Below are 23,036 nucleotides of genomic sequence, written 5' to 3'. Positions count from 1 at the left end.
TCCATGTTGTCTCCTCAGAAAGAATATAAGCTCCCTTATTCTTTCATTTTTATTTTCATATAAAAGTGCCTAACAGTGCCTTGCACATATAGTAGCTAGATATTTGAAGGCTTATTGCTTGCTTGCTTAGTTGGTTGACAGAAGTAAAAAAAGGATTTCCTAATTCTAAATTATAAAGTTGGCAGAGGTCAGAGTGTTCAGCAGAAGAAACAATCTTAGCTTGATGCTTCATGGCTTCTGTTGACTGATGGGTTTAGTGTGGCTCCTGCGTCATGGTGTTTGGCTCTGTAGATGATTAAAAGAGCTTTGACTTTTCCTTGCAAGATGCTTCCCAGCAGATGGTATCAGAGAACAGCAAATGGCCTTGAAGGAAGTGCGTGGTACTAGCAGTACTAGCAGATAGTAGCAGAATATAGTATATATGCAGCAGAAATTAGTGAAGTTGTGCAGTAAAAAGTGGAGATATGACACTGAGCAGAAGACACAATGACACAAAACTTCTATAGCGCTGCACCATTAGAATGCCTGGATGTCCTGCTGGTGTGAATCTTGACCACATGCTTTCCCTGTTGGGATGCTTGTCCACAAATATTCCCTGGCCACAATATCTCCCTATACATCTGCCTTCTCCACAGATGCTATGGTAATCTGTGACAAAGTGGACCCTGTATGTGTAGGGTAAGAGGAAATCTTTTCATTTAATTCACTATGTATTTTAATTAAATGTCCTGCACTTTTAAATTATGTGTCTTCTGATTGATCATAAAAAGAAATATATTGGTGGGAACTTGGGAACTATGGTTTTGAATAAGTTATGACTTCCAACCTAAAAGAGCTTTCTAAAGCTTCCTGTGTGAGAGGATGTTACATTTGTATCCTGGATGCTACATTTGTATCCTGCTAGCACTCAAGACAGATCTTTACACCAAACATGTATGCATTACATATTGAATGTTACCATTTCAAGCTTTTTGTTATAAAGACTTGTACTTGTTCAAGTTTTTAATCTGAATACCCAAACCCTTGTTGCTTAACTGCCTTTGCCTGGATTCTTGATTGTTGCCTCCTATGTACTTGGATTTCTGACCTATTGACTATCTCAGACTTATGACATTTGCTGATCCTTTAATTCTTGCCTCTTTACTTAGGCTATTAATTTCCTCAAGTAGCATAGCTTAATAGAGAGTGCTGAGTCAGTAGTAAGATCCCAGTGTGAGTTCTAATTCCTTTGTTTATGAGCTATGCGACTGAAAGTTACTAAATTCATTTTCTAAGTTTTAGTTTTCTCTTTCAAAAGGAGTAATAATATTTGCATTCTATCTACAAATATCTATCTATCATCTATCCATCCATCTATCTATCTATCTATCTATCTATCTATCTATCTATCTATCTATCTATCTATCTTAAAGGGTTGTTATAAGGATCAAATAAGCTAATGAATGTATATGTACTATTTAATTATTTAATGACATTTTTTTTCTAAACCCAAAGTTAGTCATTGACTCTCTTTTGTCGGCCTAGCACAGAATAAGGTAGATCCTCAGTCAATAATCTAATCTACAGACCATTCTTTTGAAGTAAATCATTTTTATAAATCATTGAAACCTATCTTCTAATAGAAGTCAAGGAATGAGTCTAAATCAGCTAATACATCATGGTTTACTCTCTGAGCTCAAATCAAAAGTTATTTTTGTCATCTTAATGATGTATTAATGGGTATGTTGCTACAATATTGACATATCACTTAGCTCATCATATTTATGAAGAGATTATAAAGGGTGGACCTTTCAAAGCTAAACCTTTAATTTTGATAGTGGTCAATATAGTTTTTGAGAAAAAGATGAGGATGGTTTTCTCTCTGAACAAAAGAAAAGGGGGGGGACTACTGGTACAAACTATGGCCTGTTCTGTTAAATCTGCTCAGAACACCAGCTGGTTTTGTTTGTTTTTTAAATCAAAAGAGATGGCTTATCTGTTGTGTTTACATGTATGTTTGTGGGTATTTCTGGAAATTATTGTGATGATGTAAGGTACCACTAAACATTTATTTTAACTAAAGAAAATAAATTATAAGTAAACGGAAAGAAGAGAAATGACCTGTGCTACCCATGAAGGAAGTTTTTACTATATTGGCTTTGTCAAGTGTTATGGAAAGTAATTGTGAACCAAGATTTAATAAATAATGCATTATTGTTTTGAGAACATTAGAGGTAACAATGTTTAGAAGTTGTTTGACAGTTATGACACTTTAATGGGTCCTTAAACACAGAAAAATCATTAATTCTGATGAAGTTGCTGAATCTCTAAGTTTAGTGATCAATATTCATAGACCAATTGTGTTCATGTGTCTAACGTTCTATTAGCAATTTATAAGGGCAAATTCTTTGATTAAAATACAATACTATAAAGACATCCTGGAACCATAACAATGATTTTATATATCTATATCTATCTGTTTATCTATCAATCTACACACACACACACACACACACACACACACACACACTACCACCACTACCACTATTATCACTACTACTACCACCACCACTACTACCATCACAAATACCACTATCACTACCATCACCACCACCACTGCCATATGTTTATACATCTTTAAAGTTTATTAAACACTTTGCATATGATATCTATTGTGATCCTCACAACAAACTATAAGGGAGGTAATACAAATATTATTGCTCTTTTACAGATGAAGAAACGGAGATTTATGAATATTAAATGGCCAAATATGCAATCAGTTTTGAAGTAGGATAGGAAACCATGTCGTATGCAAGAATTTGATCCTATAAGTATAAACACAATAGTGCAGAGTTAATCTTTCACTGTCATTAAATATTTTTTCTGATTTCACTGGAACAATGAAAAGAATTATAGCCTGCATTCTTCTTTTTTGATACACTCATCTAATCATTCATTTATACAACAAATATTTATTAAATGCTTGTGATGTGCAGAATATTATGCTATGTGCATTTTGAAATAAAAACAAAAATTATTGACACAGTCCCTATCATTTGTTCATCAAGAAGCATTTATTAAACACTTACTATGATCTTGGTACTGTGCTAAATAATAGAAATAAAAAATAAGCACAAAAAAAAAGTCTACTCTTGTCCTCAAGGAATTTACATTCTAATGGAGATTAACATCTAAAAGAAAGCAGAAAAAGGGGTGGGGGAGAAGAAAACCAGTTCATGCTATGGGATACTGACAAAAAATGAAAAGATAACTGGCATGGGCACCCTTCTTAAATATAGATTCTTTGAGGAGCCATCTAGTCAGAGAGACAGGCTATGAAGTAAGGGTATGTCTAAAATGTGAATTCTAGGGCTGAAGTGATCTTCAGGCTTGAAGAGGTTTCTGAGCACAGCAAAGAAGATCAGAGGAGTGAAGTTTAATGCTAGTAAGTGAAAAATGTACAATCATAGGAAATTATAACACACCCAAGTGAAGGTGAAAATTTTAATACAAAAGGATATGTGATGTTCTATACTCTCTTGAGCACTCTGTCTGTCTCTGTCTCTTTTACTTTTTCTCTCTCTGTCTCTTCCTCTTCTCTCTCTGTCTCTGTGTCTGTCTTTTTCCTTCTCTTTTCTTTTCCCTCTCTCCCTTCCTCCTTCCATTCTCTTTCATTTCCTTTCTTCTCTTTTTTGAAGCATTTAAACAAAGGAGATATGTAAGTTCCAGGGCCAGTCAGCTTTGGAGCTACTTCATTGGAAATGGCTGTGACTATGTTGATATACTATTGAGGTATTCATATGAAATGTTCAAGTGTTGGCTGATAATTTGCATATTTGCTTTACACAATACCATATGTTGGAATATCTACAACTATTCAGGTTTTGGTACTATAAACTAAGCAACTGATCAATTTACCTAGATTTTAAAAAATATTATCATCTTGATATTAAAAATTAATGTTAGACATTCAAAATCTAAAGATGATAATGTTCAATGGTCATTGAAGTAACTTTTGTCTAGAACTCACTGCATCACTTTTTGAGTTATTGTATCTGTATTATACCTACATTATGATATTTGATATCAAAATTATGGAACATATTATTTATTTTTTTTTGTACTGTTACTGATGAAGAATTTTCTAAAGACTCATATTTATAGTGTATAGATATTATACTTAATATTCCCCAGCCCTTTGAGATTTATAATGATGGGATAATTTAGTTCACCTCCCTTATTTTATTTAATTAAAATTTTATTGTTGTCTTTTTTATGTCACCTACATTTCTTAAAACTTTATTGCTCTCAAAGGGCCATTCTTTATAATAATGAATAAAAAAAGGGAAAAAATAAATATCTAATTTAACAAACTAATCATGTGTAGAGTGCCACAAAAGAAGTAAAGAGGGATCATCTCTTCTTTTTGGGGGAGGAAGCTTCAAGATTGGTCATTATAATTTCTTAACATCCAGTTTTGTTTATTTTATTGCTCTTTCCTATTTTCTTTATATTTTCATTGTGTATTTTATTTTACTGATTATATTTCATTTTGTATCAGTTGCCTTCCTATACATTTTACATATCACAGAGTTTGAGAATTAGAAAGGATCTCAGTGGTTATCTAGTCTAACATATATAAGGAAAGAATCTTTGTTACAAAATACCTAACAAGAGGTCACCTAGCCTCAACTGAAAGACACCCAAAGAGGGAGAACTCATTATTTCTTGCGGAAATCTATTTCAGTTTTGTCCAACTCTAATAGCTGTTTTTTTCTCTTGTACAAGATTAAATTAGATTCTCTGCAAATTTCACTCATTACTTCTGATTTTACCTTTTGCGGCCAAATAGAACAAGCCTAATTCTCTTCCACAAAATAATTCTTCAAATATTTGAAGACAGATGTGTTTTCCTTGGGTCTTCTCTTTTCTAGCCTAAGCATTCACAATTTTTTCAAAATGATTCTTATATTAAATGGACGCATGTCTTTTCAACTTGAAATGTGTTTCTTAAATCATTGGTATTCAGCACTGAAGAGTATAATATTCCAGATAAAGTCTGCTGAAAGCAGAGTATATTGAGACACTTACCTCCCTTGTCCTAGAAGAGATGCCTGTCTTGATGTAATCTAGGATCACATTATATTGCTGATTAATATGAAGCTTACAGTTAACCAATGCCCCTCAATCTTAGAACTATGGTTTAACCATGTCATCCCCATTTTGTACTTGTGAATTCTTTGTGCTTTTCATTCATCATTTATTATTTATTACAGTGCAGTTATATCCTATTATGTCCATCTACTGAAACTAGTTTAGCCATTCCTCAAGCCATTTGCTCTGAGATAGAGAGATTGAAGGTCCTGTTCCTATGTATGGTCAGATCAGACATCCTACTGGATGTTAGTCTTAGCTATGTTTGATTTCTTGAAATCCAAAGCCCAGACTTCTTTTGGCTTGGTCTGTATCATGGGTTCTAAACAATTGTCAGAGAAGTGACCATACCTGAGAAAAATCAAGAAGTATCTCTCTTCCTTACAAAACAATCATTAAAAATGATTGTCTTGAAAACTGTCCTGTGTTTGCAATACTTCCAAGATCTCTCCATTTTTCTTTAGGGATGGTGAGAAATCCTTCAACCAAATTAATGTTAATGAACATGTTCTATATAGCACTTTTGGGGACATGTGGGTAGAAGAAGGTGGGTGGCACATTGGGTCACAGAACCCAGCACATGGAGTGTTATAACACTTCCCACACACAGACAAAAAAGAGAAAAAAAATTAGGACTTGATGACGTTAATAATTAATCTAGTGTCTGTGGCCAGAGCAGTGTCATACCCCTAGTAAGCATTCTAACTGTAATTCACACAGCATGTGGATGAACAGCAATTCCCTGTTTCAGAAAAATCACCTGTCAACTGCCATGAAATGTTCTTTCTAATAGTACTCTGGCTAGCTCAACATCCTGTATGCCTCAACTATTTTTGCCTCATCTAAAGGGATCCTATCTGATTCCTTGTTCACTTTTGAGGCTTTGGGAGCTGCACGTACATTTCACCTGAATTTCATCTGAGTAATTATATTTGGGTCATCGAGAAATATTCTAAAACTTTAAAACTTACAGAACATTAGCTATAATCTGTAAATCTAAAATCCACAAAGAGCAATGAAGGAAAATAGTGCTTACTTCCATATCTACTATTAAGGCCACACCTGGAAGGCAGCAGAATTATGCTTGAATTCTGAAATGTTTCCCTTAGTTACACTTAGTTATTCAAAGAAGAGTCGTTCACATTATCCTGGCTGTTTTATTCTCCTACCCACATTTTGGACACTTTATTCTTTGCTAGCATAGGCAGGAGTAATCAATGATGATTAGTCCCCTTTTCTTAGCTGTATTGTTTGGATAGGGCATAATATATTACTAATGGGTAATAGATTTTAGGTTATGTCATCCTACTCTAACTCATCACTCCTATTCAGTTCACAAGGATCTCAGTTGTTTAAATGCAACCTTCCATTGGTAAGAACAGTTTAAAATTATTCTATGGCAGAGTTTTATTCTACTTCCAAAGCTGTGTAGTGGTTTGGTGGCAGAGAATGCCTTCCCAGGAATAGTGCCTAGTCATAAACTATTTTTCTACTGGCCAACCCAGACTAATCTCTATTCCTTGTTCATATTTTGACTTCTCTTATTTACTTGCCTTTGCTCTGTGTCTAGAATAGATTCTTTCTATCCTCAGCTCCATCTTGTTGAAGATTTTACTTTCCTTTAAAACCCAAATCAGTTGTAGCCTCCTTCATGAAGTCTTCCTTGATCATCCTAAGTGACTATTCTATTTTAAAATTTCTCATAGTATTCAGCTTTTCTCTCATCTTTTCACTAATTTCATTCTCCCTTGATTTATAGATATTTATGTACACCCTGATCCCCATCTGCCATTAAATGGTAAGTTCATCAAGAATAGAATCTATTTCATGTCTTAGTATCTCCCTCAATGTTTTGCACAGTGCCTAGAAAATGTGAAGAGCCTAGTAAATGTTTAATAAATTGAATTCAAAGGAAATACAGAGATGGTGAAGATGATTCACTTTCTATTTCTTAATTTTTTTTAATTTGTGGAGATAACACAATATTCTGTTTGACAAAAAAATGGAAGATGAGCCAATATCTCAAATTTGTTAACAATTTTTAACACCAGCACCCATAGCAAAGAAGTCATAGATAAAATAATCAGAAGTTTACTAGGGACAAAATCCAAAAAAGACAAAAGTAGTAAAACCCATAAACTTAATTTTTATAGGTACCAAATAGATTTGCTAGAAGACATCACTGGAAGGTGGTTCAAAGAAAGTCCTTATGAAGCTTCCCTTAGATATAATTATCTTCTGGGATCTATTTTGTAAATTTCACAGATGATATTTCTCTCTTCCATGGGAGAGGTCACATTTTTTTTATTGGCACACTAGAGAAGATGACTTATCAAAACTTTTTGCAGCCACTGGAAGAAAACTATATTTGGAGTGTGTCTGTTAACTTGGGGAAGACATCTGTTTTCTGGGAAACACTATGATAATCTACCAAGGAAAGCAGCCTATCAAAAAACTTAGGTGTTTGGAGATCAGCAAAATCCTTCCAATGCACAATGAAGAAGGCAACTATCTTTCTTAACCTTGCAGTTTGAAAAGGTAACGTTAGAAATCTTTTTGAAAAGACTATTGCCCCAGTTTTTCACTTATCTGGTATGGATGTGAGTATAGTCAAGAAAAATTATGAAGGATAAGTCAAGAGGCTGCTATAATTAATTGAAAGCTTGCTTTTGTTTGAATAGACTGAATTCTACTGGTTTAGTCTTTCTGATGATATGATTATTAGAGTTCCACAATTATCTTGGATGAATTCCCCAAAAAGTGGTACCCCCAATCTCTCCAATTCCTTCTTTTATTGAAGGGTTGGTTGATTATCATTCTTAGGGTAACAATAAAATAATTCCAATGAGAGGGAAAATTTAGTTGACTAAAGAGACTAATAAGGATGCACAGACAATTCACCAATTAATAGTTTTTAAATGAACTTAGAAGATGGAATCAAAAGTAGTTAACAAAAGATGAATGTGAAAGTGAAACATATTACTGAAAGAAAACCATTAATAATGTTAAATCTTAGAATGATCAGGGGTTGGTGGGGAAAGCCAATCATAACAAAAGGCTTTTTAAATTTGTTTTTAATAATGTTAGGGAAAAGAGAAGGATCAAAAAAGAGATAAGAAACAATGATAATAGAGAAAAGGCAAAACTGCTCAATTTCTTTTACACTTCTTTTCCTGCTGGGTAGAATAACCTTTGAATTGTCACAGAAGAATTCCATATTTCTTGTCTCTCTTAGACGAAAGACTATCATGGACAAACATATCCATTAAACAGCAAACAAATCAAACTGTTTAACTGACCCATAGTTATAGAAGGGGGAAGCTTTGAATCTCTAAGATATTGGTTATTAATAATTAAGAATCCCACATTTCACAATAATATTTAGGGTGCAATTCAGGAAATTTTAAAAATTGATTTTACATGGCAAGGAGAATTTGATGAATATATATAGAAAATCTTTGTCAGTTAAGTGAGCTTTAAGTTTACAAACACTTTCCTGACAGTGTTTATAAAAATAAAAAGCCAGGTAAGAAATTCTGAATCAGAAATTATTGCTAAGTACAATTTTCCTTAGAAGGATAAAGGCTTTAGTATTCAAGTCTCAGATATGAGTTTGTCAGATCTTACAACCTTATTCTTTACTTAGAGAAGGACATTGGTTGATGATAAAAACCTATTATGAAAGTCAGAGAGCTACTGGAATGAGAATAAAATTGAAACACATGGAAATGAATATCTTGCTCAATTTATAGTGAAATGGGCCAGAGAGCACTATGGGAGAAAACCCATAATCCCTCTCTCTCGTATCCCACAATTCCTCCCTCTTGGATAAAAGAAACAGACAGAAGCTCTCGGTCAGATTTCAGTAGAGTTACGCCAGAAGCCCTCTCTCCGAGGCAAGGCAGAATATTTTCCACTTGGCTGGCTGGTGGCAGAAGTGTTCTGGGGAGAGAGGAAGATGCTACAAGTCGGGATTTTCACCGGAATGGCATGAAGAGTTGGAGCTGGCTGGAGGCTGAAGAAAGCAGAGGCAGAGGCTGAAGGACTGGATTCCCTGAGATGAAAAATTGTTGATGAGACTTTTTGCAGTACTTCAGAGCTTACAAGAATTATTAGATTCCTGGCACATGAACTAATGGACAATGGAATCCTATTGGACTGTTTCTAGGACTTATGGACATGTGTAAATTTTCAGGATGATTCATGTTATTTGTTACATTACTACTAGCCTGTGTTATATTGCTATGTGCTTATGTAAATTGTGTATAATGCCTCCCATATTGATGGATTTATGTATACCATGTATATCTGTTACAAAGTTCTGGCCCATATTGATGGATTTATGTGTACCCCCTCAGAAACCCCCTATGTTTTAAAACAAAAGAAAGGGGGAGATGTTGGGATCCTTACTAACTGCTAACTAATTAGAGTTGATCTAATCTTACAAGAAGATGTTTTGGGCAGAACCTGAAACAAGGTACTAAGTAGAACTAAGTTCAATGAGTTCACACCTCCCTTGAAGCTCGTTGGGCCAGAGAGCACTATGGGAGAAAACCCATAATCCCTCTCTCTCGTATCCCACAATTCCTCCCTCTTGGATAAAAGAAACAGACAGAAGCTCTCGGTCAGATTTCAGTAGAGTTACGCCAGAAGCCCTCTCTCCGAGGCAAGGCAGAATATTTTCCACTTGGCTGGCTGGTGGCAGAAGTGTTCTGGGGAGAGAGGAAGACGCTACAAGTCGGGATTTTCACCGGAATGGCATGAAGACTGGAGCTGGCTGGAGGCTGAAGAAAGTAGAGGCAGAGGCTGAAGGACCAGACCTTTGGATTTGGTGACATTCGGAGAGAGCTCTTGGAACCAAGCAGAGAGATAGGCCTCTAAGTTAACCGGGCTATATTGGGATAATAAAAGATCTGAACTTTGATCACCTGGCTGCGCTTTGAGAAGAAAAAGCTCACAACATTTAAAACAGCTGTAATAAGAACCATTGGAGACAATGCAGCAACAGAAATAATGACTAGACATTTGGCTAAGGAAAATGCCAATGAGATTTGCAAGAGAATTATATGGGGGCTAGACAAAAATGCTCCTTTAGAAGAAATCATTAGACGCTGTGCCACAGTGGGCACAAATGCTTATTATGCCAGACTATGATGAACATGGAAAGACAAGGTCCTTCTTGGCAGAGGAATTCTAGAGAAACTCGTCGATGTTTTCAGTGCAGAAAAATTGGACATTTGAGAGCTCATTGTAGATATGGAGATAGAGTGAGAAGACAGGGTGAGAGAAAACCCAAAACCCCATGTCCAAAATGTAACCGAGGCTTTCACTGGGCCTCTAAATGTATATTGACCCAGAGGAATGAGAGGCAGGGCCTAGCTCTAAAGTATCAATCAAAGGACAGGTGGGGCATGATAGCAGCTGAGGTTACACCCAGAGAGACTTTAGAAATTCAGAACTCTGATGTCATCAACCAACAGAAAAGCAATCAGGATTACAGTTGGGAAGAATACAGGCCTTTTAAGACAACAAGACAATATCCAATGCAAACAGCTCCAATGTAATTACCAGATGATGAGGAGAAATCCCAAAAGTGGTAAACAGAAGAGAATTAGATAGGTTAACTGCTTGGGGAAGAGGATCTGCTTATATTTCCACAGGTGGAAAAGGAATCAGATGGCTAACAAAGAGACTGTCAAAAGAACTTTAAAATCTTCAGCTTTCAGTTCCTGAAAAACCAGCAAGAATCACTGGATTCCCTGAGAGGTCTGTTTGTCCCTGTTCGGGCGCCAAAATGTCGTGATCTTTTTCTCAAATGCAGCCAGGTGATGAAAGTTCAGATCTTTTATTTTCTTCAATATAGCCCGGTTAGCTTAGAGGCCTATCTCTCTGCTTGGTTCCAAGAGCTCTCTCCGAATGTCACCAAATCCAAAGGTCTGGTCCTTCAGCCTCTGCCTCTGCTTTCTTCAGCCTCCAGCCAGCTCCAGTCTTCATGCCATTCCGGTGAAAATCCCGACTTGTAGCGTCTTCCTCTCTCCCCAGAACACTTCTGCCACCAGCCAGCCAAGTGGAAAATATTCTGCCTTGCCTCAGAGAGAGGGCTTCTGGCGTAACTCTACTGAAATCTGACCGAGAGCTTCTGTCTGTTTCTTTTATCCAAGAGGGAGGAATTGTGGGATACGAGAGAGAGGGATTATGGGTTTTCTCCCATAGTGCTCTCTGGCCCAACGAGCTTCAAGGGAGGTGTGAACTCATTGAACTTAGTTCTACTTAGTACCTTGTTTCAGGTTCTGCCCAAAACATCTTCTTGTAAGATTAGATCAACTCTAATTAGTTAGCAGTTAGTAAGGATCCCAACACCCAATCTCTCCAATTCCTTCTTTTATTGAAGGGTTGGTTGATTATCATTCTTAGGGTAACAATAAAATAATTCCAATGAGAGGGAAAATTTAGTTGACTAAAGAGACTAATAAGGATGCACAGACAATTCACCAATTAATAGTTTTTAAATGAACTTAGAAGATGGAATCAAAAGTAGTTAACAAAAGATGAATGTGAAAGTGAAACATATTACTGAAAGAAAACCATTAATAATGTTAAATCTTAGAATGATCAGGGGTTGGTGGGGAAAGCCAATCATAACAAAAGGCTTTTTAAATTTGTTTTTAATAATGTTAGGGAAAAGAGAAGGATCAAAAAAGAGATAAGAAACAATGATAATAGAGAAAAGGCAAAACTGCTCAATTTCTTTTACACTTCTTTTCCTGCTGGGTAGAATAACCTTTGAATTGTCACAGAAGAATTCCATATTTCTTGTCTCTCTTAGACGAAAGACTATCATGGACAAACATATCCATTAAACAGCAAACAAATCAAACTGTTTAACTAACCCATAGTTATAGAAGGGGGAAGCTTTGAATCTCTAAGATATTGGTTATTAATAATTAAGAATCCCACATTTCACAATAATATTTAGGGTGCAATTCAGGAAATTTTAAAAATTGATTTTACATGGCAAGGAGAATTTGATGAATATATATAGAAAATCTTTGTCAGTTAAGTGAGCTCTAAGTTTACAAACACTTTCCTGACTGTGTTTATAAAAATAAAAAGCCAGGTAAGAAATTCTGAATCAGAAATTATTGCTAAGTACAATTTTCCTTAGAAGGATAAAGGCTTTAGTATTCAAGTCTCAGATATGAGTTTGTCAGATCTTACAACCTTATTCTTTACTTAGAGAAGGACATTGGTTGATGATAAAAACCTATTATGAAAGTCAGAGAGCTACTGGAATGAGAATAAAATTGAAACACATGGAAATGAATATCTTGCTCAATTTATAGTGAAATGGAGGCTAGTTTAAACAGTCACTTATGACAGGTGAGAGAAGAAATAGCGTCTGTCACTCTTTTTTTTCCTTTCTTTCTTTTCCTTTTCCCCCCAAAACTGGAAAGGATAGAAGAGAAATGGCTGAGAGGGAATTGATAAACTAAAATAAGTAAGGAGATAATAAGAGGACATCTAATTGCCTTTGATGAAATAGAATTTGTTGTTGTTCAGTCATTTTCAGTCATGCCTTAATCTTTGAGATTTCATCTTGTGGTTTCATGGAAGAGATACAAGAATGGTTTGCTATTTCCTTTTCTAGCTCATTTTACAGATGTAGAAACTAAGGCAAACAGGGTAAAATGACTTGCCCAGGGTCATATAGCTAGGAGGTCTGAAGCAAGATTTGAACTCAGGAAGATGAATCTTTTTGACTCCAGATCTGGTACTCTACCCACTATGCTACCTAACTGTCCCAAAATCAAATGATCTGGTCTTACATCCTCAGGTACTGAAAAAACTGGCAGAGGTGATTACTGAATTACTGTCAAGTGATATTTGAAAAACTGGAATATTGAGAAAGCACTGCAAGATTGCTGAGGGGCAAATATCCTGATTTTCAAGAAAAAAATTACAGATTAGTGAACTTGACTTTGATTCCTGGCAAAATTTTAGAATGGATTTTTAAAGTAATAGATAGTAAATATTTAGAAAGGGAAGAAGGAAGAGGTGTGTACAAGAACAGATCGTGCCAGCCCAAGTTTGTATTGCCTGGTATAGAGATGCTTTACCTAGCAATGTATTTTATAAATATCTCACTATTTCTGCGAAAAAGGTGGTGAGACAAAGATCAGATTATAACATAATAAGATTCAACAACTGGACTCAAAAAATCATTGATGGCTTGATGTCATTTTGAAGGGATTGCTCTTATGATGTACCTACCTGCTTCCCTTCATCTGCCTTAGAGATCTATTTAACATTAAAAAAATCAGTTATGTGAATAAAGGCAGAGAAGTCATGCTTCTCTAATCTCCCAGTAACACAAAGGTGAGAGGGGTAGCTAATGTGTAAAATCAAGGAAGGAGGAACAAAAAAAAAGACATGCTCTCAAAGTGGGGTTCTAGCTACCAAGATAAAATGTAATGAGAAATAAAATAAAGTTGTGACATCTAGGTGGGACAGTACATTGAGTGCCAGATCGGAGCTGGGAACACTTATTTTCCTGAATTCAAATCTGACTTCAGGTACTAATTAGCTGTGTGATCTTGGGCAAGTCACTTAACTCTGCCTCAGTTTTCTCATATATAAAATCAGTTGGAGAAGGAAATGGCAAGCTACTCTAGTATCTTTGTCAGAAAAAGTTAGACAAGACTGAAAAACAAAATGACTAAACAATAACAACAAACCAAAGTCAGACATGAGTTTAAAAATCAGATTTAAAAATTTAAAATCAGGCATATTACAAGTTCAATATTCATCAACAGTGTGCATTTTGAGCTGCATATAGAAGCATAGTTTCTAAAGGCAAGATGATAATTCTACTACATTCCATCCTTACTAGGAAACTTTTGGAGTATTGTTTTCTGTACTGGTTGACCAAATTTAGGAATTTTGTTATCACATTGATAAACTGGAATCCCTAGACAGGAGAAAGTAAGCAAAATAGAGCTTGGTCCCAGCTTTATACCTTATGAGCATCTATTAAAGGAAATGACTTTTTTTAAAACTATGGACAATGTTTTAAAGTTGAAATTTTTTTCTTTGCATATTCTTCATGTTCTTTTTATTTTTAAAAGCCTTTTTATTTAAAATTTTGAGTTCCAAATTTTATCCTTCCCTCCCTTCCTCCTCTCCCTCTCTGAGGTGACAATTAATCAAATATACATTATATATATGCAGTTATGTAAAACATTTACATATCAGTTATTTTATATAAGAAGACTTGAATAAAAGAAAAAAATGAAAGAAAGTAAAAAATAGCATACTTCAGTCTGGATTTAAACAATCTAAATTCTTTTTTTGGAAGTAGATAGCATGTTTCATTATTAATCCTTTGGTGTTATTTTGGATCATTGTATTACTGAGAATAGTTAAGTCATTCACAAATTCTTCATCAAAACTATTGCTATTACTGCATACAGCAATTACCTGGTTCTTGATCTTTATGCATCAGTTCATATAAGTCTTTGTAGGTTTTTCTGAAATCATCCTGCTTGTCATTTCTTATAGCAGAATAATATTCCACTGCAATCATATTCCATACCTTGTTTAGTCATGTCCCAGTTGATAGAGATCCTTTTAATTTCTAATTCTTAGTCACTACAAAGAGATCTGTTATAAATATTTTTGTACAAATAGGTTCTTATTCTTCTTTTTGGCTTTGGGATATAGACCTTCAGTAGTGTTGTTGGATTACAGGGCATGTGCAGTTCTATAGTCTTTTGGTCATAGTTACATATTGCTGTCCAGAATGGTTGGATTAGTTCATAGATCCATTCAACAATGTATTAGATCTTTGACCCATTTACTTTTAGAATAAAGACCATTCTAAATAATCAGACTTCATATAATCATGAAAATATTGATGTGTCTCTTAAGGGTTATTGTGAAGGAGCCCAGAAGAATCCTCTGTAGGGATTTCTACTGAAAGAAAAAAAAAAGGCTCCAGATGGACAAGTGATGGAGAAAGAGAAAAGAATTTGCAACTTTGAGTACAATCTGCAGTCATGGACATAACATAATCACAAGTCTGGGATTTTGTTACAAGATGAGGTCTCCATACACTCACTTTTCCATCAACATTGTTATTAAAGCAAATAGTTCACTTGTCAAAATTGGAAATTTCTTGGTTGAAAAAAATATATCCAAAAAGCATGTAGGAAATGAGCTGTTGCTTATGCTGATTCTCAAGTCCAAAAAGATGAATTAATTCTTAAAGGACATGATATTGAACTTCTATCAGACTCAGCTGCCCTGACCCAACAGTCCCTCATAGTCACAAACAAGGATATGGGAAAATTTTTGGATGATATCTATGTTTTTTAAAAAGGCACAATGCGACAAACTGATGAATAAATTGGAAAAGATGCCAAAGGCCATGTTCTGAAGAGAAAACACTTATTCTGACATCAAAATAAAAATACTTTTTATTAAAAAAAACAATAGCAACAAACTATCTATACTATCTAAACTGTCTATAGTATCTCAGTTTTTCTATATCCCCTTCAACATCCAAAGTTTTTCTTTATTGTCATATTAGGGAAATAGTTATTTTTAACCTGGATAAATAAGAAGAAGTCAGAGAAACACTGTGTCTCAGTATTTTAAAAACATGATTTGGAAATGGGATTATATATTTATTCATCCTTAGGAGGCAGAATGAGCAACATTGGATGGAAGTTATGAAGAATCAAATATAGGGGCATTAGATTTCTCTACCTTTGAGGTCTTTAAGTAGAGACTGGATGAATGTTGGTTGTGTTATAAAAGTGTCTTTCTAGAATATGTATTAGATTAGTTAGCTCCCAAGATCCCTTTTGATTCTGAAATTCCTTGGTTTTCATGAGAAAATATTTCCTAGAAACTCTTCACTGGAATGTTGTTTTCAACTTTGCTGTTACAATTGTTATTTAAGGCATATCAGAGACTAGAAACATCCATTTTGTAAATGGGAAATTTTTTTTTTCCATTCTCATGATCTACTTAAAAGCCTAGTTGTCCACAGAAGAAGGTATTATCCTAAGGGAAGTACAACCTCCTTCAAATCTCCTTGTACTGGAAGAGAAAATTTCTTTTCCTCTAGCATCCCACTAGGTGAGGATTCTCAGAAAATTTTTCATAAAAACAGAACAAGAACTGAGCTGCAGTATCTATCATAGTCTTGAATCTTTTTCTGCCAAGGAGAGAAACAGACATGGAAAGTAGGAGCTGTTCACAATGGAGGAAAAGAAGCCCATTTCATACAACAGATGCTCCTTTAAAAAAAAAACCAAACTTAAAAAAACCTACCAAAACAACTTCATACTAAGCTCTAAAGATCTGGAGACAATAGAACCTGATGAGAGAATTAAAGTCAGAGTCACAGCTCCACACAGCAGGGAGGAAAGACGATTTTTATCATTTGTGGCAGATGCAGTAGAGTATCAACACATTGGCTTTTTATTTCTGCTTTATCTTGTGTTAATGTTCTCCGGGCACAGAATGTTCCTTTCCTTGGTAGCACTAAATTTAAATTATAGAGAGTCAGTTTGCATTTCTTTTTAGAGGGGAGTGGGGACTGGAGGTGGTGGGAGGGTTAGGCAGAGGGTGAATTGGAAACATAATTTATAACATACCCTTTGGAGGGAAACCCATCTTTGCCAGTGGTTGTACTCCCATGCAGAAAAGAGCTGCCATCTGCTGTGTGCCTCACATCATTTGCTGTTTGACAGTTATAAAAGCTAAAATTGACTTAGCGTTTCCATTACCTTTGGAGTGCCATGATGAATTCCCTGCATTTATAAAGTGGAGCTACATTACACCTTTCAGCATCAAGAAAAACCTTCATGGGGACAAGAAAGGAATGTTTATCTTGTCCCAACTTTTTAATTCCCTGTTCTTTCTTTCTTCTTTGAGATGACCATTGTAGACTTAATGGAGTGGAAAAAACCAGTGAAACATGGTATTTTTGAACTGCCTCAATTTTAAAGGTAAAAAGAAGCTTTCTTTTGGTATGTACAGAGATGCCACTTTATTTCAGTTGGCTAAAATGGCCTTTTTGTTGACAGCTAGTACTTAGAAAGCATGGGTAGCATGTTTTTTTGAGAATATTTTTGATTTAAAGATGAATGTCAACTCTATAATAACTATAAATGAATGAATGGAAAAATATTTATTAAGTGTCTGTTATGTATAAAGCACTGTGCTAAGTTTTGGAGTTACAAATACAAAAGTAGAGACAGTCCCATCTGTCAAGAAAATGACATTCTAATGGAAGAAAGCACATAGCAATAATAATAATATTTTACATTTTCACAGTATAGAGCACTTTACATGTTATCCCAGTTTGTTCTTAAAACAGCCCTTTGAAATAGGTACTATTGTTATCCCATTTGGCAGATGAGGACACTGAAGCTGAGAGAAGTTTTAAATGTATAGGATGACAGAGGGACAAGAGTTGAGCTTGAGTCTTCCTGATTCAAAGTTCAGTGCTCTCTGTACTAATGTACCACCTAGTTCCCCTCTTTTAGGAAGTTTTAGCTTCAAGTCACATGGAAAGGTCCCTAAGTCCTAAGTGCTCATGGCAAAGTGGATGATAATGAATCTTCTTTAATATCCTTTTCATTGATAAAGTCATAACTTTTTTCATGTGAATTATTTAATATTGCCAAAGTCTGGTATAGAAGACCTTCTTTTCTGGGTCTTTAGTAGCTGTGATTGTTAAAGTGTGGCTTCAGTGCCTGCAGAAACAATTGCTAAGTGGCATCTCTACAAGATTTGGTTCCCAGATTGATCACTACAGGAGGTAGGAATGGAACAAGGATTTTTGTTTTAGGAAGCACTATTATTCCAGGACTCTTGAGTTTACCTTTCTATTGGTAGCAATTGTTCAGTGGTTGGTCTTGGTAGTTTGACTTGCTTGGTACTTCTTCCTGTCTCTTTCAAAGTGCCTTGCTGCTTTAAGTATTTTTGCTTGATTTCCTCAGGAGTGGCAATTGATGGGGATGACTGGCTGCTTATCCATAGTAGTTGTTTTCTAAATAATGGTTGTGGAGAAAGGGAGCTGGGCTAGAAGCAGGACCTCTTACATCTTATCCCTGAAACATTCTGACTCTATGATTCTAGGCAAGTCATTTAACCACGAACTATACTAGTTGATTATCTATAAGTTTCAGAGAAGATGACAAATTATGTTGGTAGAAGGAATTTCTTCAATAGAGAGTTTTGTAAACCAGTGAAATTACAGGCCCAGTTCTTATACTTGAGAGAATCACAGGGTCCATGATGATTATCCAGAGGCAACTGGCCATCTTTTTTTTCCCAAATAAATTAATATCCAATTTTCTTTTTCAATCTTTCCTGTGGCAGATGGTCCAGTCCTTACAGATGCACTCAGGATGAGTGAAGTATTTGAGAGCCTTTTTCAGGTTTTGGCCAAGTGGCTTATCTGTTCATTAAACACGAAGTGTAAATTTTCTCTCCACTCATGCTTTAATTAATACATAAATAAGTAGTGACATGAAGTCAGAACTTATGTTCAATGTAGGAACTGATGCAGTAGATGAGTTAAGAAAATTTGTATCTGTCTTATATAAACAAGAAGCAGAACTGTATAGTAGATAGAAGCTATGTTCAAGTCCTTTCTCTGGAACATACTAATTGGGTAACCATGAGCAAGTGGCAATCTCTAGTGGAGGGATTTCCAGACTGGAAAATTTCTTTATTGATGAAATTACAGATTCCCTAAGTATGAAGCACATTGCCTTTGAGGTAAAGGATATTGATTCATGACTTTTATTGGAAATAATTGAAAAAAAAATAAGGGCGCAACTCAGGGAATTTCATCATAGTTTTATAAGTTCCCCAATCAACCTAAGACAACAATTTTTGGACCTTTTATGGGAAATGTTTCTGAGGCATCTCCCCATGGACTGTGTTCATGTCCACTATGTTCTTTCTGGTAGGAGACAAGGAACTTCCGATGATTGTCTTGTTGGGACTCAGAAAAAGAACTTTTGTCAGAGACACTGTCCCTTCTTTATATTAAAAAAAACACTCTATAAGACTAATATTCTCTCTTTACTTCCTTTTTCTTGTTTCTCTTCCTCTCTCCTTTCTTGCTCCTATTGCCTCCCTCCTTTCTCTCCCTCTTTCTTCTCTTTGTCCCCTCTTTCTGAGTAAAAAATATTCAGGGAAACAATTGCAATGAAAAAGATAAATGGGATTTATTTGAAGAATCTAATTTGGAGGTAACTCAATAAGTAATTTAGATTAGAAAAAAGAAATATATAGAAAATGGAAGGGCAGGTATCAGAGGATGAATATTGTAATGGGCTGAAGCTGAGCAGATGCACTGAGGTCTGGTCTGAGTACTTATGGGCTAATTGCCAATTGGACAATACTCTATTAATATATGCTTGGAGAAAGAGTGGCCTGCCCACTCTCTGTGCAAGTTTGATGTGTTGCATAGGAGATTGGGTGAAGGATTTGGTGGGTGGAGTGAGAAATCCAGAGTCACTCCTGGCTGGATTCGTGTTGTGATTGCTCTTACTTCTTATCACCATTCCCGTTCACCTCCACAAAGAATAAAGATCAAGAACTTTCATTTATCCCGACTCCCGCTGATTTTAAAACACCCTGGGTGCTAAAGTGGTCATCACAAATATGAGTGTGATACTCTCCTGTAAAATGACTCTGAAGTGTATTATATCAATTAGATTAAGAAGTCTCTTCCAACTCTAAAACTCAGTGATATTGTAATTCTGTAGATAATAACTTCTTGGTAGAAGAAGAATTTCTAATTCCTTACGTAGAATGATTCAGGAATTCCATCTTGTAACCAGGAAGAGTTGCCTCTTAGGTGACCCCTGGTTTGAGAGATTGAATACTAGCATTCTAAAAGGAGAATTTTTCCTCAAAAGCATTCTTCCTGGAGAAAGAAGAGGATTGCCAACAGGGTTCCTGCAGCTAAAAGCCACATCATGGGGTCAAGAAATTTGAACCTTTCAATTCCCATCATCACTATTAAAATGAGTTACTTGGATAGCAAAGGTCAGGTAGGAAGGAGTTGCTTGTTCATCATCCCCTAAAATATATTTATCTTATGGGTGGGGGATCTAACCCATAGAGTGTTACTATGAATCTTGGGCAAGGATGTAATGTATAGCTCTCTAGGAAAAAATAAATGCTGACCAGAGTGCTGAAGGATTGCCTTAAAAGCAACCCCACATTTAGAAACTTTTTGGGGTAGCTGATTGCTTATAGGATCCAGTGTGTCCTTAATATTTTCTGCATTGTTGTGGGGTGAAAGGCTCTCCCATATCCAACATGCACTTGAACATTTATTTGAGACCTGAGGACTTTGTTATCTACTTATGATGAAACTTAGTTGCAAGCTATACAACGATTATTTAACATTACCCAAAATGAGGGGACAATGAGCCAGAGACATAATGATTTCTTTTGTTAGATTAACCAAAATGATTAAATTTGGTCTATGCAAATCTCTGGCTATGGTGGTATTCTAGGTCATGAATAATATGAACATTTAAAACACCTGAAAAATGACTATGTTGGCTTTTCTGAAAATCATGTTGTTCTTTGAATAAAGACCTTATTTTCTTGTTGGGGGAATGGAAATGATTTAGTAAGGCTGTTTCAGGTAAGTGGCTGATAGCTAGTTCCCAGGACAAAGCTTTGTCTAATTATCTTTCTTGGCTCAGGATTTAAGTCTCTGCTATGCTCTGATATGCTCTTTTCAGATGTCAGCATTGCTCATGCTTCATGTTACTTTTTCTTTCTCCTGTATAGTGGTGTGGTTGCACTAAAATTCTGACATTATTATTATTATTATTATTATTATTATTATTTTACCAACAATATCTTGTGTTTGGGATCTTCTAATGTAGAATGCTGAGAAATTTTGAAAACCAAAAATTTTGATTTTGGACAACAGTAACAAAGTTTCCAATCTCGTATAGAATTAATTAAAGGGAAACACTCTCCTACTTAAAACAGATGATGATTAGTGAGCTTATTTGTAAAAATAATCATATTTCTTCTAAACATAACAACTACCTTGACCTGGAAAAGACTGATTAGAGAACTGACATGGAGACTAGAGCAAATGGGTCTTTCAAACCCTGCTCACTCATCTCAATTAAGCTAATATTTGTTAAGATCTTTTATGATATATGCAAGTCACTCTGGGTATACAAAGACTTTAAGGAACCTACATTTTACAAGGGGGATAGGGCATATATTTGGGGACACAATGGATAGAGAGCCAGGTCTGGAGTTAGGAAGATTATTCTTCCTGAGTTCAAATATGGTCTCAGATACTGATTAGCTTTATAATCCTAGGAAAATTCCTTAACCCCATTTGCCTCAGTTTTCTCAAAAGGAATGACAACACACTCCAATATCTCTTCTAAGAAAATTCCAAATGGATTTACAAAGAGCTGAACATGACGGGAAAAAATGACTGACTGAATGATATATATGCCAAAAATTAAATTTAAGGTAATTTGAAGAGAGAGAGAGAACATTTAAAAATAGGGGCCTGGAAATAGAGGAAGCTTTTGGGGAAGGTAGCATTTGAGCTAAGGCTTAAAAGGAGATAGTAATTATGAGAGGTGGAGATAAGGAGCAAATGCATTCTAGGCAGGAAAGACAGTTTGTGTAAATGTGTAGAGGTGAGAAATGGAATGTCAAATTCAGAGAAAGACAAGTAATCCAGCTTGCTTATCTTATTACATAGAGTGTGTGCAGTGTAGCAATGGGAAATAAAACTAGACAGGCTGTCTGGAGTTAGGTTATTGAGGACTTTAAACTGTAGGCTAGGACTCTAGATTTGAGAGAGTTTATTTGCTACAATGGATCAAAAACTGTATTTGGAGTCAGCAGCTATCTGGATTCAAATCTAGCTTCTGACATTTACTTTCCAGGTGACAATGGTCAAATCACTTAGCTTCACTAATTCTGACCTTACTCATTTGCTAATAGAGATGTTAGTTTTTATTTCCCATGACTACAGTGAAGATCAAATGGGATAAGATATTTGAAGTACTGTGCAACGCTTAAAGATCTCATAAATGTCTACTATTTATCCCAAGGGCAGTAGAGATGTGCAGAAGCTTTTCCCTCCAGGGTTGTGATATATTAGGAAGATTTCCTTGACAGCTATGTGGAGGATGTATAGGAAATGGGAGAGACCTCTTTCCATAATCCATCAAGAAGTGATAGAGGCCTGAACTGAGTGTGTATATAGAGTAGTAGGTGGCTATGAGAGATATGGAGATATAATGATTATTTGGTCTATAAGGAGGTCTCTGAAATATTTGGTGTCATTTTTATTTCTTTTTAGGAATGCTATTTCCTTGATCTCCTTAAGTTTTGCCTACAACAGATCGCCATGTCCACACATCAGCACTACTCTGCAACAGTCATTCTTTTTTTCTCTCTTCTTGATATCATCTTTAAAGTAATACTGCTCCATTAAGGGATGATGGAAATTCAAGGATCTATTAAGAAGTAACTTTAAGAAACAGATTGGTTACTGGACATTTTGGGAATGTCTGTGCACTCCTTTTGTAAACACCATTAACATAGTGCATATAAAAGCAATAAATTTCATAATAAAAGTAGCTTATAATAAAAACCTTATTTTTCTTTCTTTATCCATTATAAACTCATGCCTTCATAATGGCTCTGGGTGAGAGAAAGTCAGAAAGTGTTCCAAAATCCAGAGACCCTTAGCAGTTTTTCCTCCTCTTTCATCACCAGTAAAGGAAAGAGCTGTACCTATGGGAAACTTTTGTAGGTACACACTAGGTTCTGATAACAGACAATTTAAATATCTTCAACATTTAATAAGA

The 23,036-nt window shown here is 35.4% G+C and overlaps 1 pseudogene; it reads left to right on the top strand.

Annotated features, from left to right (window-relative positions):
* The first annotated feature begins 574 nt into the window (after positions 1 to 574).
* On the top strand, positions 575 to 15,537 carry LOC127546462 (60S ribosomal protein L9-like; annotated as a pseudogene).
* The last annotated feature ends 7,499 nt before the right edge of the window (positions 15,538 to 23,036 follow it).

The sequence above is a fragment of the Antechinus flavipes genome, chromosome 2 (assembly GCF_016432865.1).
Source record: "Antechinus flavipes isolate AdamAnt ecotype Samford, QLD, Australia chromosome 2, AdamAnt_v2, whole genome shotgun sequence".
NCBI classification, from domain to species: Eukaryota; Metazoa; Chordata; class Mammalia; order Dasyuromorphia; family Dasyuridae; genus Antechinus; species Antechinus flavipes.
This window is presented reverse-complemented; position numbering and strand designations above follow the sequence as displayed.